The sequence below is a fragment of the Anarrhichthys ocellatus genome, unplaced genomic scaffold, assembly GCF_004355925.1.
Source record: "Anarrhichthys ocellatus isolate YVR2014 unplaced genomic scaffold, GSC_Weel_1.0 scaffold9, whole genome shotgun sequence".
Classification (NCBI taxonomy): domain Eukaryota; kingdom Metazoa; phylum Chordata; class Actinopteri; order Perciformes; family Anarhichadidae; genus Anarrhichthys; species Anarrhichthys ocellatus.
Window position 1 is genome coordinate 563894 of NW_022280039.1, and position 7438 is coordinate 571331.

Below are 7438 nucleotides of genomic sequence, written 5' to 3' on the forward strand. Positions count from 1 at the left end.
CAGACAGAGACCTGGCTGATAAACTTTGGCTATAGCCATGTTTCCTCTAAAACATAAATTTAGAACTTCAAGATAATTGGTATAATAAAATGTGAATAAATTCTTGTTTCTCTCCACGACTGTAATGCTTGTATTCAGCCGGGTAGGTTAATCAAGATCTCTGCGTTTAAAAACTCTCAAACTGAGTACTTTCAAAATGTAGACATTTATCAATATTCAAACCTGGGTTAAACCTCAAACATGCAGTATTTTAGAGTTTCTGTTGCAAAATAAGCAGCTCTGTAGATTAGTATTGGCATCTCCATGAATAGCGCTTTTCCGGTATTGGCAATGTTGTTGAGCTAGTAAGTCTGTTTGTACATGTGTGTCCATTTCGCATATTTCTTAATACTGTATGATCTGTATATGTGCACATTTAGGAGTACAGAATGTACTGGGCTGTATAGAGGTACTGTATATTGAATGTCTTGTGGCTCAGAGGAGTCCCACCCAGAGACTCCTTCTGTTGTGTCAGAGCCAAGTCTCAGGGCCATGATCGCATTCACAGCTGGTTCCCGCAGCCTGAGCTCCCAGCTCTTGGATGGGTGGTACGATTCCTGTTAACATACAGCAGCTCTATGGGTCCCAGGCCATCAGAGGTATGAGGACAAGATGGCGTCCAAAAAGTAACAGTCAGCACATTTGGGAGTCTCTTGTGTAAACTTCTCGGTACGGCTGGACAGGAAAAGGTCAAAGCCAAACAACCATGGGTAGTCTCTTTCACATTAGCCACCGCCAAACATGTGGTCCTCATTATCTGCACTACTATAACATGTGATTAGACTTGGAAACAATTCTGAAGATGACACGGGGATACTACGTTTTTCGCTCCTGCAGGCAGAGATGAAACAATGACGTGACTTGGGCGTTGAAAGGTCTGGGTGGGATGGGAAAGCAAAATGTGTACGTAGGTGAGCAGAGCATTTCTGGCGCCACACAGCTGGTGTGTCACAGTCTCATTTCCTCCTGATTAGGAGGGAACTAAAAGAACATGTTTCATGTTGCGTTTTGTAATTAAGGTTCTCTGTCATCAGATCCTATAGAGATGGTTCCACGCATAGTGGCCTGAGCTCCACTTCTCTGGTGGTTCTCTGTGCAGTGACTGAATGGTAGCATGGGCGGCGGTAACCAACCCGGTCTCATTCCCAACTCGTCAAATACCGACTGGGTCAGTATCAGTGTCTGATGCCAACTCATATGTAAACCCAACAATTATCATTTTACGTTCAGCAACTGATGTAGTATAAAGAGCGAGATGGTCAATATAGTACAGGTGGGAGGTGGAAGGGTCAAACAAACATAGGACAATCATCTAGGAGGCCGCTGTTCGTGTCACATCTTAAACTAAAAGTAAAATTGACATTTTGTTAATTGTTAGTCACGTAACTCTGAATTGTTTGTCCCTCGATAGTAACATGAGTTGTTATTCAGTCAAGTTAGCATCACCCGCACTCTTTTCCTTAACACAATTAAGTGGTTTTGTTGCCTAAACTTCCTGTGAAGATGTAAGTTTATTCTAAAAAATACAGCATGCATGTAACTAGTGGAAACATCATTTCTGCTCTGTAGTGATGGAAATGTATGCTTTGATTTTGTTTCTCTTTTGTTTTTGTTTTTGTACATATCAATATCCAGTGGTGGAATTTAATTAAATACATTTGCTTTACTACTGTATAATTTGTAGGTACTTGTACTTTACCTGAGTGCTTCCACTACATTTAACTTCTACTGAATTATATTTCAGAATAGATATACTTTTTGACAGATGGAGATTTTACATTCATAAAGCACATGTTCATCTTAAAGTAATCATGCACTGTTGTATTGCAAGTCAATGTGTGTCACTTTCATCAACTACAACATTAAAATGCTCGCTTACACAGTATTGCATTAATCCAATAACTATAATATCGAAAGGAGTCATTTTGAGAAGTAAAGAATACCTTTACTTTTGATACTGTAGGTACATTTTGCTGCTAATAATTCCTCTACATAAGTTAAAGAATGAATATGGAACTTTTATTTGTAATGTGTGTTTATTTGTAGGAGTATTTTACACTGAACTATCTTTTACTTAAACCTGCTATAATGTCTTTTTTTGGCCATGGGGCAGTGGAAAAAAGTGGTGAACACAACATCGACACAAGTTAACACAAGTTTATGGCCAACTTGGTTGCAAACAGCTGCCTATTTAAACATCCAGTTTTGCAGGCTGTTTTCATACGCTGTAGTGTAATTATAGCAAAGTCTATTTGTAAAAAGATCACAATACATCTTCCAATACTGTCTTTATACAATTATTTTTCAGATCGGGCCACACTTGCAAAACATTTAAATCGAGGTTAGTCTCTTTTTTTGGCATTTTAAATAAAGAAAGAAAGCCAATTCAGAATCACTCCTCACCCTGAACCAAAAGAAAACCTGTCCAAGAGTGTTAAATCTGTCTTATATCTGTTTTGAAATCCAAGCCAAGTTTCAGAAGTTATCCATCACATAAAACCAATAAAATGTTATTTATGTTAACATGTACATAAGAACACACATTGGGCTGCTTTACATTATGAGGTAATTGTTCCAATATTTAAATACTGCTGTGTCACAAGCAGCCACTTGTTTCTGCTTCTCTCTCTCTGTTTCCTTTTTCTCCTCTTCCCATCAGATGACTTCCCTCCTTTTTTCACTTGGCTGCCAAGCTCTCACCAGGGGGAGAGCTTGGGGGGGGGGGGGGGCATTGGGTGTATGGCTCCATGTTAGCCGCAGCTGTAGAAGAGTCACTGAGCGTCAATGCGGTTACACAACTTGAGCAACCATGCCAGTTATATCGGCTCACAATATTAAATAATTTAGTCAAGGAAGGTTGATCACCATTGTGGGCCTGGATGTTGGCAGAGGGTTTTACTGTCAGCAACTGCAAGATTTGATCAAACAAATTCATTGTATCATTATGTTTGCTGTGGAAAAACACATGTGAGGACTTTCTTTTGAAACTTTGGTAACAATTTATAATAACTACACACTTTTCAAACCACTGACGTTTTGAAAACGAAATCTTTATGGAGCCACAGAAATGTCCTGAGATAAAAGCTGCAGATAGCTTGTAATAAGGCTTAGCTTTTCTTAAAAAAAGTAATTTGTTGTAAAAACCTCACAAGTTATTTAATGTATTCTATATAGACTGAAACCACAAATTTGCCTCAAAGTGCTTCAAAATGTCTACAGCTTATAACACACATTATCCTTAGACCCTCGATCCACTAGTTCCCTGGAATCACTTGTTCAAAAAATTTGTTTTCCGACTTATCTCTGTAAGTTGGAAATCTTGAAACTTGTTTAAGACAGCTCTACATCACTGTGAACATTGTATCTGCTTTTACATTATGTATTGCATACATTTAAAATCAATCTGCTCCTACAAACTCACCAAGTGGAGATATATTACCAAACAGCTATAGGATGTTTACCCATAACCATTGTGCATTGCATTGTTGGACAATGGTGTTCATCAAAACCACACTCAAAAGTTAAGAGTTATTTTAGTCTGTAAACATTTTTATAATATACATATATTAGAATTTTGTTAGAATATGGTTTGAATAAGTATATGTGACTGGAACTAATTAGTGTTGATCGATGTGATGGAGTAGATAAGTTCAAGTTTAGGTATTGTTTCATACCGTACTAAAATTTATGTATCTCTACAACAAAACGTAACATGAAACATGAACTGTAGTCAAATGCGTTGGAAGATGCAAAACCACTGGCATGGTCCTTTATAGCAACAACAGCATATCTCTTTTAATACTTTGAGTGGAAAGCTATAAATTCCATACTGATGGAGCTGTGTGAAGAAGGCACCATGGAAACCTAGATGTAATTACAGTGTATTTTTCTCCTCTGGGTTTTCTGGGATGCATTCACAGACCACATTGGCACAGTTAAAGAATTCACAGTTGCCCCTGGAATACATTCATGATTTATGGGAAGCCAATCTACGTTCAGTTTTTTTTTCTGGTAAAAGTGTAAAATATTTTAGTACTAGTGTGACCTATAATGTGTCGCTCTCTTTCCTAGGTCCTGCAGACTATTTTCTTTATCATTACTCATCTGTCACATTAAACGACCCTTCCTGAACTATAACTTAGACCTGTTGAAATATCTGCAAGTACTGGAAAATTCATGTTAAACTGTGTTCCTGCAGAAAATACAGATCTTTTTTGACTCAGTTTTGTTTTTTATCACTGCGTAATCATCATCACACAATATATTTTGTATTTGAACAGATCTACGGTTGGAGTTGAAACGAAAGAAAAACATTGGGTTTGAAATGCCTTGTTGAGCCACAGTGAGGCTGAATGCCAGAGTGGGGTTGAAAACAGCTTTGGTTGAGAGGAAATTCAGCATCAAATGACAATTGCAATATGAAGGAATGGAACATTCTGTTGAGAGATAGATGGGTGGATTCATGGCACATTATTACACCCGTATCTATTTAATGAATAACACAGGAGTACTACAGCCACATGTGCTTTATATTCATGTTTGATTTAAGGCACCATAAAAAAGTCCTACAATCCATGCAGACTTCAGCGTCCCAACTGCCGCTCCGGCCAAGGACACGGGCGGGGTCACTCAGCCACCTGGCATTGTGAATAAAAGACAGACATCAGCTTCATTCAGTTCTCCGGCATGCTGTTTACATTTCACTTGAAAGTTAAAAAGTGGGCTTTTAGCATCCATTTACGGATTGAAAACAGATGGTGTCCAAACAAAAGCAGCACGATCAAAACTTTAAGATGCTTAAAAATCACAAAAAGTGAAGGGAAACACACACACACACACACACACACACACACACTTATCTTATAAGGAGCGGAAAACTGTTAATTAAGCACAAAATCTTCAGCAATGGAGAAATCATTTCACAGAACAGCTGGACAGGCATGTGGGACGTCAAGCAAAGTAGTGTAGATCTCCCCTAAGCCGGTAGTTGTAAAGTTATGTATACCATATGTTGTTGGAGGCGGAAGGTGAAGACTCGAAGAAGGAGATGGTTTCAAGATAAACTGTATGAATTGTTTCACGGCGTGTGTTTAACAGAGAACAGTAATTACTCCAGAGCAGTTCCTTCATTTGTAAACAATTAGACATAATAAACCCATTTAAACACTAAGGACAAACTGACGAGTATGAGCACCCAGTTCAGAGGAAGAGTGCTTCTGCAGATGTTTAGAAAAGTCTCTCACTTTTTAGCACTCATTTGAAGCTCATATCAAACTAAATAAATGTCAAAAGACACAAGTCTAGGTATTCTAGCTCAGAAAGCATTGGCTTGCCAAAAATACACAAAATATTGAATCAATTACAACATACAAGATTAAGCCACCGCTGCACAAGCACATGGCTGATACATGTGCAGAGAAATATGTGTTTATGTATTTATTGATAGATTTTTGGGCAATAATAGCATTTCTCTCATGGAAACTCACAATCGAAGCACCACGTATAAAGAAGCATGTTATGAGTACAGTTACACCAATTATTTACAGCAGTGCTTATCCTAAAAAGCACACTTTCCACACATGGCGTTGAAGACATACCAGCTCAACGTCCAGAGTATATTAGCTATTTGAACATTCATGATTTGAGTGCGCGGGAAGAATGCTGAAAATGCCGCCCCTATGGGTTAGAAGGTTAGTTTCCTTAAACATTCACGGAAAAAGGCAAATTTGTCATTAGACGACCGTAAACAGACACAGTGATCAGTCTGTTTGGGTTGTCTTGCATTTGTGGGGAAGCACTGCTCTGGGAGTGTCTGCCATTACTTTGGCGGTATGAGAATTACAACCATCAGTCTGATTGTCTAACCCGCTGCTGAGCCAATTCAGCCTAGCCTATGGTTTGAACAAAACCTAGGCCAACCCAACTCCTTGCTTACCCCCTCCCCTGCCACACAACATCTCTTCTCACAGAGGATCCTTTGTGTAACAGGGAGCAGTGTGAAAAGAGAGAGGAAATGGGAGAGGGATGAATTTATTCCATCCTCTTCTCTTGTCGATCCTGCTCAACAGACCCTTGTTTGACAATAAATAATCCTCGGATGGAGGCATGGTTGTAGATTTATTATAAATTCCCTAACTTTGCTGTAGTGATTATTACAGCGCATGTGTCTCTGTGTCTTTCTTGTTCTCTTTCCACCTTCGGTCAGACGTTGATGGACATTCCCATGCAAGGCAACCTGCTCCACATGCTGTGGCCTCTTTCCTCAAAATGTACCACTTCTGTGTCTTCCTCCATGAATAAGGTAGAAGAAAACATGAGGCTCAGAAATAAAATAAAATAAAAAACAACAACATGAAAAACAACTTTCTAAAATCACAGAAAAAAACATAAAGGGGATAATGAGAAGAAGAAAAAGAACACTGAACACCAGAGATTATTACTACAGCATGAAAACACTGTTACTTCAACTCTCTCATTAATGATTCATGCTGGCGCTTTTCCCAGAATCTCAGGAGCCACATGGCCTGCAGTGTTGTATTGGCTGTGATCACACTCCAAGGTTAAGTATGACGGTTTAAGGTCAGTGAGTCATAGATACTTTGACGTACTTTGCACAACATGGCAGACTATAAAGTGTTCATAATCATTGCTTAAATATTATATCATTCAATAAAATCGACTTATACGAGGGTGCGGTAACACACCCCACCCAGCCAAATGAATGACTAAACAGGAATTGGGAATGGGACTCTTTTGTGGGTGTCAACCCCTGAATTTGTTTAGTGTTTGGGTGTATCCATAAACCTTCTATCTCAGCACTTACAGAACAAGATTTATCTTAATCCTGTTTCCTGTTCATGCTGCTATGTAAGTGCCTTTAAGCAGTCCCAGTGCAGCGACCTGGCTAAGGGGGTCCAGGTTTGAAGACCACCCTACAATTTTGTATAGACAGGAAGGCCACCCCCCAAACCTCAAATGTGTTCAGGGACAGTGTTGTAGTACAGTGCCCAGCTGTTCACTTTTTCACTGAGGTCCCCTAGATTTGTCACAACTGAGGATAGATGTGGGTTTAATGGAGACTTTTGGCATCACTGTTATCTGTTCTCCTGTGTTCTGTAACCTACTGCATTATGTCCCATTGTTTCCCCACAAAACACAAGAAGGGAATTGTTCCCCGAAGCATAACGAAATGTAAAGCACAGAAGCTATGATCCACACATTTATTTTATTTTTTTTCTGCAAACAGATCCAAGAAAGTTCAGACTTTCTGTCCATATCTGTTCCACGCTGATGCGTTCTGGGCAAAGTAAGAGCTCTCTTTTATAGCAGGACTGTTTAACGCTCTCTTCATGCTCATTCCCTTTTATTCTCCTCACTGTTTTCCATTACACCTCCTTTC